Below are 16679 nucleotides of genomic sequence, written 5' to 3'. Positions count from 1 at the left end.
TTTTAGTGCAATACCACCACTATTGGTACTACCACCACTATAGGTACATTTACCCTATTTGTTCCAGACACACATTCTAATAATGACTGCATGAACGAGTTGTCAGACTTTGGTGAGACTACTATTCCTCATACATAGAGAGGGTTTATGGTAGAACATGGTATTGATAATTCTTAATTAAAATGATAAACACGACTTTTGGAAACCGTAACACCTTCCAACCCTTATTAAAACGTCCAAGAGACTCTTAAGTTTGCGTTGACGCGTTTCTCATTATTGAAACAAGTTGACCTACTGTAACATATTAAAGGCGGTCTAAATAAAACATGCCCCATGCACGATGTTTGATGTAACATATCAAACCCATCGACAAACATCAACCTTAAGGCCTGGCATCCAACCATCGTGAAGATAGGAAATACGCACTGCGCCGTTTTGCAATAGCTACAATAGCTAACGCTACTTCGGACTGCACATGCGAAGAGATGTGTGTTCGCGATTTATGGAAAGCTATACAACGCTCCACGATAATACACACCATCAACTATCCAACTGACCTTTTCGGTTCCCATCCTTAAGAGTAACCATTGACAAAATGGCTTCTGGTATCTAACCTTTATAATAACAACACACTGTTTATGAACATGTAATAAACATAATGCAATAGAGAGCTCATCACTCATGAAGAATTGACAGAAAACATCCTAGATATGATAAAAAGCAAACTACAAACTATACAACAAGACGTATATGAGAAATTGAATAAACAAGTAGAAAAGGATTGGTTCAGGCGTTCAAAATGCTTTCAGACTGCTACTAACAACAAGGAGCAGAACGCATGCATGCCGTCAGCAGCAATGACAAGAAAAATGAACCATAAACTAATGATAAGGGAGAGTTTGTATGTGGTGAGCGTACATCACCATTCTCAAAAAAGCTGCAATCACAATGGCGAAACCATCAGCAGAAAGTGTGTGGTTTGCAGTAAAACGTTGAAGCAAATGCTTCCGAAAACATCTTCTAACTCACGAAAGGACAAATTTACAACATTCTTGACACTTCAGAGGCTCATTACTAAATGCATCGTTGGTCGGAAACATCAAAAGCAAAAGCTTCCCGACACATCTTCTAACTCACAAATGGGAAAATATTCAACATTCTTCACACTTGCGTGTTATTATATAATATAACTATATAATACCTAACGAAACAAAAATCCAATGAATACAGCCATTTGTATTACAACAAAAGTCGGTATTGAAACATTAATAAGCAAGTCAAACAAGAATGGCATAAACATTATCCTTAAAAAGGTACATTTACAAAATTAAGCGATGCAATACTCAAATATCAGGAAGATGAGACAAACTCCACAAGTGATTTATACTAGCGAAAGAAATGACGAAAAAGGGAGACGAGCTATGGCGTGGCATGAAGGACAAATCCGAACAATAGTCATATACAATTCGATTTCGCCATGCAATACTTTTTGCTAATTCAAAAGAATAATAATATTCAAACTAAATGAAGACTTCGGCCAGATTATCTAAAGCTTAATAACATAGTTTCACTTGATACATTTCCTATATTACACATCCAGGAAAGCACCTGTGCAGGAAATGTGCAATCGAACGAACACGGCTAGGTTAGCCAATATGGATACAATATTTGGGAAAACTTATTATCAGAGCATTGTGTGGTTGATATTTCTCCCAGACACACATTCTAACAGTGTCTGCATGAACGAGTTGCCAGACTGTGGTGAGACTACTATTCCTCATACATAGAGAGGGTTTATGGTAGAACATGGTATTGATAATTCTTAATTAAAATGATAAACACGACTTTTGGAAACCGTAACACCTTCCAACCCTTATTAAAACGTCCAAGAGACTCTTAAGTTTGCGTGGACGCGTTTCTCATTATTGAAACAAGTTGACCTACTGTAACATATTAAAGGCGGTCCAAATAAAACATGCCCCATGCACGATGTTTGATGTAACATATCAAACCCATCGACAAACATCAACCTTAAGGCCTGGCATCCAACCATCGTGAAGATAGGAAATACGCACTGCGCCGTTTTGCAATAGCTACAATAGCTAACGCTACTTCGGACTGCACATGCGAAGAGATGTGTGTTCGCGATTTATGGAAAGCTATACAACGCTCCACGATAATACACACCATCAACTATCCAACTGACCTTTTCGGTTCCCATCCTTAAGAGTAACCATTGACAAAATGGCTTCTGGTATCTAACCTTAATAATAACAACACACTGTTTATGAACATGTAATAAACATAATGCAATAGAGAGCTCATCACTCATGAAGAATTGACAGAAAACATCCTAGATATGATAAAAAGCAAACTACAAACTATACAACAAGACGTGTATATGAAATTGAATAAACAAGTAGAAAAGGATTGGTTCAGGCGTTCAAAATGCTTTCAGACTGCTACTAACAACAAGGAGCAGAACGCATGCATGCCGTCAGCAGCAATGACAAGAAAAATGAACCATAAACTAACGATAAGGGAGAGTTTGTATGTGGTGAGGGTACATCACCATTCTCAAAAAAGCTGCAATCACAATGGCGAAACCATCAGCAGAAAGTGTGTGGTTTGCAGTAAAACGTTGAAGCAAATGCTTCCGAAAACATCTTCTAACTCACGAAAGGACAAATTTACAACATTCTTGACACTTCAGAGGCTCGTTACTAAATGCATCGTTGGTCGGAAACATCAAAAGCAAAAGCTTCCCGAAACATCTTCTAACTCACAAATGGGAAAATATTCAACATTCTTCACACTTGCGTGTTATTATATAATATAACTATATAATACCTAACGAAACAAAAATCCAATGAATACAGCCATTTGTATTACAACAAAAGTCGGTATTGAAACATTAATAAGCAAGTCAAACAAGAATGGCATAAACATTATCCTTAAAAAGGTACATTTACAAAATTAAGCGATGCAATACTCAAATATCAGGAAGATGAGACAAACTCCACAAGTGATTTATACTAGCGAAAGAAATGACGTAAAAGGGAGACGAGCTATGGCGTGGCATGAAGGACAAATCCGAACAATAGTCATATACAATTCGATTTCGCCATGCAATACTTTTTGCTAATTCAAAAGAATAATAATATTCAAACTAAATGAAGACTTCGGCCAGATTATCTAAAGCTTAATAACATAGTTTCACTTGATACATTTCCTATGTTACACATCCAGGAAAGCACCTATGCAGGAAATGTGCAATCGAGCGAACACGGCTAGGTTAGCCAATATGGATACAATACTTGGGAAAAGGTATTATCAGAGCATTGAGTGGTAGATATTTCTCCCAGACACACACTCTAACAGTGACTGCATGAACGAGTTGCCAGACTGTGGTGAGACTACTATTCCTCATACATAGAGAGGTATACGCCGAAAATAACACCGCACAAACAGTATCGGCACTAAAATAGACGAAAGTCGAAGCAATAAAACACCACAAACATATCAAAGCCATCGACAAACATCAACCTTAAGGCCTTCGAAGAGACGATAATTGTGTTTGAAGTTTCTTCATTAAAAGTGGGTGTTCATTGAGAAAGTGTTAACATTATTCTAGTTCTGCGGATGAACAAATGGAAAAGCAGTAAAGGAAAATTATAATCATCAACACGATCAACTACGATATAAATCAATATATCAGTTAGTGAAATCAACATCCACACTCACACACACAAAAGTAATGCACCAAAATGGCATTAGACACTTGCCTGTGCAAATCAAACAAAAGTATCGGAAAAGCCAACGCGGAAAACCGCACAACGGACAAAAATGTAAGTGGTTGTATCATAAAACTGTTCATATTTTAAGGCTCTATACGTGATGGTATGTAACGTGTGCAAGCATCCCGGCTCACGAGTCGTTGAAGATGAGCAATCAAAAGATGTACATCACCATTCTCAAAAAAGCTGCAATCACAATGGCAAAACCATCAGCAGAAAGTGTTTGGTTTGCAGTAAAATATTGAAGCAAAAACTTCCGAAAATATCTTCTAACTCACAAAAGAGAAAATATTCCACATTCTTGACACTTGCAGAGTTGCAATACTAAATGCATCGTTGGTGGTGCATCACCATCGAAGAACTGGAGCAACTGCTAGTGCGTGTACAAAACTTAGCGATGCAATACTCAAATATCAGGAAGATGAGACAAACTCTACACTGGAACAAGTGATTTATACCAGTGACAGAGATCGCTAAGAAAGAAGACGAGCTATGGCGTGGCATGAAGGACAAATCCGAACAATAGTCATATACAATTCGATTTCGCCATGCAATACTTTTTGCTAATTCAAAAGAATAATAATATTCAAACTAAATAAAGACTTCGACCAGATTATCTAAAGCTTAATAACATAGTTTCACTTGATACATTTCCTATGTTCCCAGGAAAGCACCTGAACAGGAAATATGCAATAGAACAAACACGGCTAGGTTAGCCAATATAGATACAAAACTTGGGAAAACTTATTATGAGTGGTTGATATTTGTCTCAGACACACATTCTAACAGTAAATGCATGAACGAGTTGCCATTCTTAATTAAAATGATAAACACGACTTTTGGAAACCGTACAACACCTTCCAACAACCCTTATTAAAACGTCCAAGAGACTCTTTAGTGTCCGTTGACGCGTTTCTCGTTATTGAAACAAGTAGACGTACTGTGAAATTTGAAAGGCGGTCTAAATAAAACATGCCCCATGACTATTCTAGTACGACCTAGTGAGTCTATGATGTGAGTGAGTCCACTAAAGAAGGCAAAGGTCTCCGGTCTACTGGACTGTGCTTAACATTATGTAACGGGATATGCCGAAAAGAGCGCCGCAAAAACAGCATCAGCAGTAAAATAGAAGAAAATATTTCACACATGTCGCTAAAAGAAGGGTTTGTTTGTACTTCTAGCGCATATTAAAACGGAATAATACACTCGGTACTGGAGTGAAAGTATCTATCATTGAAAGCATGTGTGCTAACAAGGTACCTAACAGAACAGCATTTTTAAAGTCCTCAGCCCCTCCCTGCAAAACATGCATATCTCAGAACAAGCCGCATACTGTGCGAATTGGTATAAGAATAAAAATATTGTAAACATGCTCGGAATTGGTTGAACAGCCTACGCTGTAGTACCGAATCTTACTTCTATAACAGATATTTACTTTATGGTGTGCACTAAGCCTATTGTTGGCGTGATTTGACTATGTAGTTCTTCTTGTCCATCTACTTTACATCAAATTGCTATCGAACAATGCAACTATTGGTCGTTTTTCCTTTCTGTTCCTTTTGCTATTTTTCTATTGTTTGTTTTTCGCGTTTTTGACGCGATAGGATCAGTATCAGGATCATCAATATTGCACGCTTTTTTAGCAAAGCTGCATTGCTAAATCTACTAACCCCTCCGAGTTGGTCTTTGCCAGGGGTCTTTGTCTCTGGGGACTGGTCTTTGCCACTGTCAAAGACTTACAATAATTAAGTTGCAAACTTTTTGTTATTGTTGTAGAATGCTGGACTTCATCTGCAAACAGGCAAAAAAACATTAACGTTCTAAATGAACGTTGCCAATGCTATCACTGCATAATGCTACGTGCAGCCAATGTGGAAAGGTATAATATTTGAATTGCACAAACCACCTACCTGCCTCACCAGCATCGTCGACAATTTGCGTGATTACGATCTGCAATAAATGGTTGATACAGACTAGACGTCATAGATCTCGTCTGCGAATATCAGCGAATCAGCAAATTCATATAGACTCGAAGTCATAGATCTCGTAGGCGGCGTCCCTAAAATAGTAGCAAAACATTAGTAAATGTCAAGCAAAGTAGACAGAGCCTCAAATACCTGCAAACATGGTTACGTTAGAGTATAACAGTAGACGAGAGTACTATTGTTGCTTTACTTTTCACTTCGGCTTGCGGTACTGAGGGAGAAAGCTGTTAAAGCGGTAAGTATATATATATATATATATATATATATATATATATATATATATATATATATATATATATATATATATATATATATATTATATATTTATATATATATATATATATATATATATATATATATATATATATATATATATATATATATATATATATATATATATAATTATATATATGACCTCAATTTAACATACCATAATCTTCCCCCGCTCTAACCTTCTCGTCGCACTTCACTGGCGCACATCTCCACGGTAAGGGGTGCAGGAAACACTTTGACACTAGTTTGTCATACGATACCTATATAAAAATGCTGTAAGATAAATTGAAGAAAATCCATTAACTCACTTTCGCCGAAAAATGCGATACCAAAACTCTAACGTACTCTCCAGCTAACAGTTATGGGTAACGACAGCAAGGAAGGGGCAAGGGCGCTCTAGAAGATACTCCGGAGTTGCGCTCCACGAAGCCCGAGTGTATTTGCTTATCGGGTAATAGTCAGCACACTAATACGCTCAAGGTATCTATAAAAAAAAGTTTAAATTTGTGACATAGTGCTAATCAACGTATCTCGCATAAATAAACATCAAAAATAAAGTCAAAAGTTTATGTTTTTATGATAATGACAGCAAAAAATAATAATGAATGCGTAATTTATTCATCTATCATGTATATATAGGAGGGCTTAAGATATTAAATGATTAAATATTAAAGATATTAAATCGAAAGCGACAAAAATCCCCATCAAACTGATCTAATCACCAAACTGACATCACAACCACTGTTTTAACCACAACCCTCCCAAACCATGAAGCGTCGTTTTTTTCACGTCACCAGAATCTGAGTTGAGCAAAAAGAAGAGAGAATAAGCGAAAGAAATGCCCACTGGCAAACGATGTGACCTATAGAAACAACTTCCTCCTAGAGCTTCAGCGAAGGCAAAAACATGATCAAATGACAGCCCGACCGCGGTGTGTTGACCGTGTTGGGACGCGTTTGCTAGTTTAGCGTCTTGTCTGTTTTATGTTGTTGTTTTTGTTTTTGTGCGTTCGCCCTTCTACGAACAACGCGAGAATGGAGAATATAAGACGAACAAGAATGGCAGGAATAAAACGAAAAGGGTTGGGCATCGTGTGCAGCGAAACCGGATTCCAACATGCCACTATCGAAATGGGGTTTGTGCGAAGCAAGAAAAGAAGATTGATAATGATCTGTCTTTTGTTCATGCTAGAGCAACGATGTTGTGAGTCAGAGTGGTAATGGTGGATGTAATCAACCAACAAAATGAAATCCAAATACATGGATAGTTTCGAAAGCGTTCCATTATTTTATGGAAGTATTTTAACCCAAAAAAGGGAGTTTTCTTGCAAACGGTTTCGGGGTTGCCTATACTCGTGGCACAAAAAGCTTTCGACGATTTCTTGTATTGTGCATGTAAAGTATGGACTATAATTCCGTGTCAAGATATTTAACCTAATGAAGCATAGTTGACTGCTTTTTAATAGTATCCTCTTCATTAGCTTAACATCACCATTAAACAATAACCTAAAAATAACAATATTCCACGATATTTCGATGAGATTCATAGACAAACCGAAATTAACAAAACCAAATAAGACGGCTAAGCAGGGCGCGTATGTTGACGAGCAACATGTTGTATGCAAAAAAATGTTCTGGAAATCTACGTGTAAGATAACAAGCGTATGCGTGCGGCAAGAACTATGTCGCAACAGTTCGAAAATATTGTTGTACGTGTTGCAAAATGTTTCCTTTATTGCGGGCCAGTTGCTTGAAAAATAAGATCGATAGTTTTGCTTTACCGTTTGATGTGCTCGTTTGGTCGACAAGGAATTCCGCAGCCAATTCGCATTTCCGCATGTGTTTAGCCCATCCTTCCTTAAGGCGGGCTTTGGTTTAAATTTCTCGTCAAAATTTGGAAAATTATCCAAAACAAATTTCGATTGCTTCAAATGGCAGCGGCATTGTGTGCACGGTGGTACCCGAAACGCGGCTAAACGATACGAAATCTTTTTCGCGTAAAGATGCCAGGTTTTTGAATTTCACCTAGAGTTTTTGGTTTATCTACCGAGGCTTTCATGCGTGTTGTGTAACAATAGCATTTTCGCTAGAGCTTATTAATCCCAAATGAAAATAATATTACGGAACGATGAGCTCTTATTCTGAACGCATGCTTAATTTTAGCGACAGTTAAAAATGTCCATTCTCCGCTAAAATAGCTCACTATGATACTACAGCGCTTACCACAACTATATGGAAAGTCGTTTTCGCGATTTGCGGAAAATCCATAAGAAATAGATAAAGGAACAGTGAATGTATGAGTTGTGCAGAATACTATTTCACATCTTCGTATATTTTTTCAAATTTTTAACACATTTTTACACAACTTATAGCGGTCTAAGAGAACATCGATGGTGAAGTGGGTGGTGGGAGGAAAAAAATATCAGACTAGTATTACATTCCTTAACTATGTATGTAACAACACCAAATATTTAGATTCTGCTAAAAAATCGTTGTTGAGCTTTTTGTGTCGCTTTTGTTGGATCGGATTAGTTTTGAACAGTTGTTCACAAAATTGATAAGGTTCTCATGGTAATTTCAAAATGGTTTTTGAAAAACTTTTTACATAATGGTTTGCATTTTCAAAACAATCATTACAGGCGAAAAACATTTTTTTGTGAATTTTTTTTGTATATAAAAAACATATTTTGATAATTACTCTTATAAAACTTATAAAACCTTAAAAAAGTTATAAAAACACTTTTTAAAAATCATTCAAAAATGTATTACTTTAAAACTTTTGTAGAATATGTTATTTATATTTTTGAACGATTTTTAAATGCGTTAGCTAGCACATAAAACCGGTTTTTCGAAGAATTTTTATAGTTATGGTACGACCATAAATTTGGTTTTTCATCATATGTCGTATAAAAACGTGTTAAAAAATTTAAAAAATATATATTTGAAGATGTGAAATAGTATTCTTCGCAACTCATACATTCACTGTTTTTATCTATCTCTTGTGGATTGTCCGCAAATCGCGAAAAACGACTGTCCATATAGTTGTGGTAGGCACTGTATCACATTCTAGCAAAAATTGACAGTCACTACTCCCATCGCTTAGTTTCACATCAGAAACATAGCAATATTTATCGAGCAATAAAGCATTAATTGCCTCACAAACGCAAAATATCACTCGAAACAGGTTAATGCAGGGAGGACTGATTTTCTTATAATGGAAGCCTTATGTTAATGCAGGGAGGACGCACGGGCCGAATGGAAGACGAGTCGCTTCCAAGCATTACGCAGCGCTCTAAAAAAAGGGCCACTAGCCTCCGCTAACGGCTGATGACCTTTAAATTATGAAAAAGTATTTCAACATTACTCTGCCTAATACAAACATTTAACAACATATAGAATACAGATGAAATTGCAAATGATAGAAAAAAACGTTTCTGATCATTTCAATTAAAAGACTCATAATACTAGGCTCCACCATATCATTGCATAAATCAATAATAAACATTGCAAAAGGCAAACGACCAGACGCAGAAAATCTGAGATAATCAGTCGAACCAGCGAACTCGGTCGTTCCAGGGACGGTTCGCCGCGACGCTCATTTTCACTCATTTCATAGCCCTCTATTCGAACAATTTACAAAACTAAGCGATGCAATACTCAAATATCAGAAAGATGAGACAAACTCCACACTGGAACATGTGATTTATACCAGTGACAGAGATCGCTAAGAAAGAAGACGAGCTATGGCGTGGCATGAAGGACAAATCCGAACAATAGTCATATACAATACGATTTCACCATGCAATACTTTTTGCTAGTTCAAAAGAATAATAATATTCAAACTAAATAAAGACTTCGACCAGATTATCTAAAGCTTAATAACATAGTTTCACTTGATACATTTCCTATGTTCCCAGGAAAGCACCTGAACAGGAAATGTGCAATCGAGCGAACACGGCTAGGTTAGCCAATATAGATACAAAACTTGGGAAAACTTATTATGAGTGGTTGATATTTCTCCCAGACACACATTCTAACAGTAAATGCATGAACGAGTTGCCATTCTTAATTAAAATGATAAACACGACTTTTGGAAACCGTACAACACCTTCCAACAACCCTTATTAAAACGTCCAAGAGACTCTTTAGTGTCCGTTGACGCGTTTCTCGTTATTGAAACAAGTAGACGTACTGTGAAATTTGAAAGGCGGTCTAAATAAAACATGCCCCATGACTATTCTAGTACGACCTAGTGAGTCTATGATGTGAGTGAGTCCACTAAAGAAGGCAAAGGTCTCCGGTCTACTGGACTGTGCTTAACATTATGTAACGGGATATGCCGAAAAGAGCGCCGCAAAAACAGCATCAGCAGTAAAATAGAAGAAAATATTTCACACATGTCGCTAAAAGAAGGGTTTGTTTGTACTTCTAGCGCATATTAAAACGGAATAATACACTCGGTACTGGAGTGAAAGTATCTATCATTGAAAGCATGTGTGCTAACAAGGTACCTAACAGAACAGCATTTTTAAAGTCCTCAGCCCCTCCCTGCAAAACATGCATATCTCAGAACAAGCCGCATAGTGTGCGAATTGGTATAAGAATAAAAATATTGTAAACATGCTCGGAATTGGTTGAACAGCCTACGCTGTAGTACCGAATCTTACTTCTATAACAGATATTTACTTTATGGTGTGCACTAAGCCTATTGTTGGCGTGATTTGACTATGTAGTTCTTCTTGTCCATCTACTTTACATCAAATTGCTATCGAACAATGCAACTATTGGTCGTTTTTCCTTTCTGTTCCTTTTGCTATTTTTCTATTGTTTGTTTTTCGCGTTTTTGACGCGATAGGATCAGTATCAGGATCATCAATATTGCACGCTTTTTTAGCAAAGCTGCATTGCTAAATCTACTAACCCCTCCGAGTTGGTCTTTGCCAGGGGTCTTTGTCTCTGGGGACTGGTCTTTGCCACTGTCAAAGACTTACAATAATTAAGTTGCAAACTTTTTGTTATTGTTGTAGAATGCTGGACTTCATCTGCAAACAGGCAAAAAAACATTAACGTTCTAAATGAACGTTGCCAATGCTATCACTGCATAATGCTACGTGCAGCCAATGTGGAAAGGTATAATATTTGAATTGCACAAACCACCTACCTGCCTCACCAGCATCGTCGACAATTTGCGTGATTACGATCTGCAATAAATGGTTGATACAGACTAGACGTCATAGATCTCGTCTGCGAATATCAGCGAATCAGCAAATTCATATAGACTCGAAGTCATAGATCTCGTAGGCGGCGTCCCTAAAATAGTAGCAAAACATTAGTAAATGTCAAGCAAAGTAGACAGAGCCTCAAATACCTGCAAACATGGTTACGTTAGAGTATAACAGTAGACGAGAGTACTATTGTTGCTTTACTTTTCACTTCGGCTTGCGGTACTGAGGGAGAAAGCTGTTAAAGCGGTAAGTATATATATATATATATATATATATATATATATATATATATATATATATATATATATATATATATATATATATATATATAATTATATATATGACCTCAATGTAACATACCATAATCTTCCCCCGCTCTAACCTTCTCGTCGCACTTCACTGGCGCACATCTCCACGGTAAGGGGTGCAGGAAACACTTTGACACTAGTTTGTCATACGATACCGATATAAAAATGCTGTAAGATAAATTGAAGAAAATCCATTAACTCACTTTCGCCGAAAAATGCGATACCAAAACTCTAACGTACTCTCCAGCTAACAGTTATGGGTAACGACAGCAAGGAAGGGGCAAGGGCGCTCTAGAAGATACTCCGGAGTTGCGCTCCACGAAGCCCGAGTGTATTTGGCTTATCGGGTAATAGTCAGCACACTAATACGCTCAAGGTATCTATAAAAAAAAAGTTTAAATTTGTGACATAGTGCTAATCAACGTATCTCGCATAAATAAACATCAAAAATAAAGTCAAAAGTTATGTTTTTATGATAATGACAGCAAAAAATAATAATGAATGCGTAATTTATTCATCTATCATGTATATATAGGAGGGCTTAAGATATTAAATGATTAAATATTAAAGATATTAAATCGAAAGCGACAAAAATCCCCATCAAACTGATCCAATCACCAAACTGACATCACAACCACTGTTTTAACCACAACCCTCCCAAACCATGAAGCGTCGTCTTTTTCACGTCACCAGAATCTGAGTTGAGCAAAAAGAAGAGAGAATAAGCGAAAGAAATGCCCACTGGCAAACGATGTGACCTATAGAAACAACTTCCTCCTAGAGCTTCAGCGAAGGCAAAAACATGATCAAATGACAGCCCGACCGCGGTGTGTTGACCGTGTTGGGACGCGTTTGCTAGTTTAGCGTCTTGTCTGTTTTATGTTGTTGTTTTTGTTTTTGTGCGTTCGCCCTTCTACGAACAACGCGAGAATGGAGAATATAAGACGAACAAGAATGGCAGGAATAAAACGAAAAGGGTTGGGCATCGTGTGCAGCGAAACCGGATTCCAACATGCCACTATCGAAATGGGGTTTGTGCGAAGCAAGAAATGAAGATTGATAATGATCTGTCTTTTGTTCATGCTAGAGCAACGATGTTGTGAGTCAGAGTGGTAATGGTGGATGTAATCAACCAACAAAATGAAATCCAAATACATGGATAGTTTCGAAAGCGTTCCATTATTTTATGGAAGTATTTTAACCCAAAAAAGGGAGTTTTCTTGCAAACGGTTTCGGGGTTGCCTATACTCGTGGCACAAAAAGCTTTCGACGATTTCTTGTATTGTGCATGTAAAGTATGGACTATAATTCCGTGTCAAGATATTTAACCTAATGAAGCATAGTTGACTGCTTTTTAATAGTATCCTCTTCATTAGCTTAACATCACCATTAAACAATAACCTAAAAATAACAATATTCCACGATATTTCGATGAGATTCATAGACAAACCGAAATTAACAAAACCAAATAAGACGGCTAAGCAGGGCGCGTATGTTGACGAGCAACATGTTGTATGCAAAAAAATGTTCTGGAAATCTACGTGTAAGATAACAAGCGTATGCGTGCGGCAAGAACTATGTCGCAACAGTTCGAAAATATTGTTGTACGTGTTGCAAAATGTTTCCTTTATTGCGGGCCAGTTGCTTGAAAAATAAGATCGATAGTTTTGCTTTACCGTTTGATGTGCTCGTTTGGTCGACAAGGAATTCCGCAGCCAATTCGCATTTCCGCATGTGTTTAGCCCATCCTTCCTTAAGGCGGGCTTTGGTTTAAATTTCTCGTCAAAATTTGGAAAATTATCCAAAACAATTTTTCGATTGCTTCAAATGGCAGCGGCTTTGTGTGCACGGTGGTACCCGAAACGCGGCTAAACGATACGAAATCTTTTTCGCGTAAAGATGCCAGGTTTTTGAATTTCACCTAGAGTTTTTGGTTTATCTACCGAGGCTTTCATGCGTGTTGTGTAACAATAGCATTTTCGCTAGAGCTTATTAATCCCAAATGAAAATAATATTACGGAACGATGAGCTCTTATTCTGAACGCATGCTTAATTTTAGCGACAGTTAAAAATGTCCATTCTCCGCTAAAATAGCTCACTATGATACTACAGCGCTTACCACAACTATATGGAAAGTCGTTTTCGCGATTTGCGGAAAATCCATAAGAAATAGATAAAGGAACAGTGAATGTATGAGTTGTGCAGAATACTATTTCACATCTTCGTATATTTTTTCAAATTTTTAACACATTTTTACACAACTTATAGCGGTCTAAGAGAACATCGATGGTGAAGTGGGTGGTGGGAGGAAAAAAATATCAGACTAGTATTACATTCCTTAACTATGTATGTAACAACACCAAATATTTAGATTCTGCTAAAAAATCGTTGTTGAGCTTTTTGTGTCGCTTTTGTTGGATCGGATTAGTTTTGAACAGTTGTTCACAAAATTGATAAGGTTCTCATGGTAATTTCAAAATGGTTTTTCAAAAACTTTTTACATAATGGTTTGCATTTTCAAAACAATCATTACAGGCGAAAAACATTTTTTTGTGAATTTTTTTTGTATATAAAAAAACATATTTTAATAATTACTCTTATAAAACTTATAAAACCTTAAAAAAGTTATAAAAACACTTTTTAAAAATCGTTCAAAAATGTATTACTTTAAAACTTTTGTAGAATATGTTATTTATATTTTTGAACGATTTTTAAATGCGTTAGCTAGCACATAAAACCGGTTTTTCGAAGTGTTTTTATAGTTATGGTACGACCATAAATTTGGTTTTTCATCATATGTCGTATAAAAACGTGTTAAAAAATTTAAAAAATATATATTTGAAGATGTGAAATAGTATTCTTCGCAACTCATACATTCACTGTTTTTATCTATCTCTTGTGGATTGTCCGCAAATCGCGAAAAACGACTGTCCATATAGTTGTGGTAGGCACTGTATCACATTCTAGCAAAAATAGGCAGTCACTACTCCCGTCGCTTAGTTTCACATCAGAAACATAGCAATATTTATCGAGCAATAAAGCATTAATTGCCTCACAAACGCAAAATATCACTCGAAACAGGTTAATGCAGGGAGGACTGATTTTCTTATAATGGAAGCCTTATGTTAATGCAGGGAGGACGCACGGGCCGAATGGAAGACGAGTCGCTTCCAAGCATTACGCAGCGCTCTAAAAAAAGGGCCACTAGCCTCCGCTAACGGCTGATGACCTTTAAATTATGAAACAGTATTTCAACATTACTCTGCCTAATACAAACATTTAACAACATATAGAATACAGATGAAATTGCAAATGATAGAAAAAAACGTTTCTGATCATTTCAATTAAAAGACTCATAATACTAGGCTCCACCATATCATTGCATAAATCAATAATAAACATTGCAAAAGGCAAACGACCAGACGCAGAAAATCTGAGATAATCAGTCGAACCAGCGAACTCGGTCGTTCCAGGGACGGTTCGCCGCGACGCTCATTTTCACTCATTTCATAGCCCTCTATTCGAACAATTTACAAAACTAAGCGATGCAATACTCAAATATCAGAAAGATGAGACAAACTCCACACTGGAACATGTGATTTATACCAGTGACCTTCCACACACTCCAGACACCTTCCAACAACCCTTATTAAAACGTCCAAGAGACTCTTTAGTGTCCGTTGACGCGTTTCTCGTTATTGAAACAAGTAGACGTACTGGGAAATTTGAAAGGCGGTCTAAATAAAACATGCCCCATGACTATTCTAGTACGACCTAGTGAGTCTATGATGTGAGTGAGTCCACTAAAGAAGGCAAAGGTCTCCGGTCTACTGGACTGTGCTTAACATTATGTAACGGGATATGCCGAAAAGAGCGCCGCAAAAACAGCATCAGCAGTAAAATAGAAGAAAATATTTCACACATGTCGCTAAAAGAAGGGTTTGTTTGTACTTCTAGCGCATATTAAAACGGAATAATACACTCGGTACTGGAGTGAAAGTATCTATCATTGAAAGCATGTGTGCTAACAAGGTACCTAACAGAACAGCATTTTTAAAGTCCTCAGCCCCTCCCTGCAAAACATGCATATCTCAGAACAAGCCGCATACTGTGCGAATTGGTATAAGAATAAAAATATTGTAAACATGCTCGGAATTGGTTGAACAGCCTACGCTGTAGTACCGAATCTTACTTCTATAACAGATATTTACTTTATGGTGTGCACTAAGCCTATTGTTGGCGTGATTTGACTATGTAGTTCTTCTTGTCCATCTACTTTACATCAAATTGCTATCGAACAATGCAACTATTGGTCGTTTTTCCTTTCTGTTCCTTTTGCTATTTTTCTATTGTTTGTTTTTCGCGTTTTTGACGCGATAGGATCAGTATCAGGATCATCAATATTGCACGCTTTTTTAGCAAAGCTGCATTGCTAAATCTACTAACCCCTCCGAGTTGGTCTTTGCCAGGGGTCTTTGTCTCTGGGGACTGGTCTTTGCCACTGTCAAAGACTTACAATAATTAAGTTGCAAACTTTTTGTTATTGTTGTAGAATGCTGGACTTCATCTGCAAACAGGCAAAAAAACATTAACGTTCTAAATGAACGTTGCCAATGCTATCACTGCATAATGCTACGTGCAGCCAATGTGGAAAGGTATAATATTTGAATTGCACAAACCACCTACCTGCCTCACCAGCATCGTCGACAATTTGCGTGATTACGATCTGCAATAAATGGTTGATACAGACTAGACGTCATAGATCTCGTCTGCGAATATCAGCGAATCAGCAAATTCATATAGACTCGAAGTCATAGATCTCGTAGGCGGCGTCCCTAAAATAGTAGCAAAACATTAGTAAATGTCAAGCAAAGTAGACAGAGCCTCAAATACCTGCAAACATGGTTACGTTAGAGTATAACAGTAGACGAGAGTACTATTGTTGCTTTACTTTTCACTTCGGCTTGCGGTACTGAGGGAGAAAGCTGTTAAAGCGGTAAGTATATGTATATATATATATATATATATATATATATATATATATATATATATATATATATATATATATATATATAATTATATAAATGACCTC

General features: G+C 36.9%; 2 long non-coding RNA genes across 4 annotated transcripts; both read right to left on the bottom strand.

The window, feature by feature from the left end:
- Positions 1 to 3351: 3351 nt before the first annotated feature.
- LOC133392689 (uncharacterized) lies at positions 3352 to 6309 on the bottom strand. Its single transcript, XR_009765760.1, has 3 exons — positions 6213 to 6309; positions 5708 to 6006; positions 3352 to 5588 (listed from the first exon to the last, which is right to left on the bottom strand). It is a non-coding gene; the product is annotated as an uncharacterized LOC133392689 (long non-coding RNA).
- A 123-nt stretch (positions 6310 to 6432) lies between these two features.
- On the bottom strand, positions 6433 to 16567 carry LOC133392675 (uncharacterized). Of its 3 annotated transcripts, none has more exons than XR_009765743.1 (5): positions 16274 to 16567; positions 11828 to 11967; positions 11640 to 11755; positions 11216 to 11514; positions 6433 to 6539 (listed from the first exon to the last, which is right to left on the bottom strand). It is a non-coding gene; the product is annotated as an uncharacterized LOC133392675 (long non-coding RNA). The 3 variants fall into 3 exon arrangements; XR_009765742.1 differs by lacking the exon at positions 6433 to 6539 and adding an exon at positions 10684 to 11096; XR_009765744.1 differs by lacking the exon at positions 6433 to 6539 and adding an exon at positions 10684 to 11096 and having other exon boundaries at positions 11216 to 11501.
- Between the last annotated feature and the right edge of the window lie 112 nt (positions 16568 to 16679).

Source organism: Anopheles gambiae, chromosome X (genome assembly GCF_943734735.2).
Source record: "Anopheles gambiae chromosome X, idAnoGambNW_F1_1, whole genome shotgun sequence".
Lineage (NCBI taxonomy): Eukaryota > Metazoa > Arthropoda > Insecta > Diptera > Culicidae > Anopheles > Anopheles gambiae.
The sequence above is the reverse complement of the archived record's forward strand: the minus strand, read 5'-3'. Positions and strand labels throughout refer to the sequence as shown.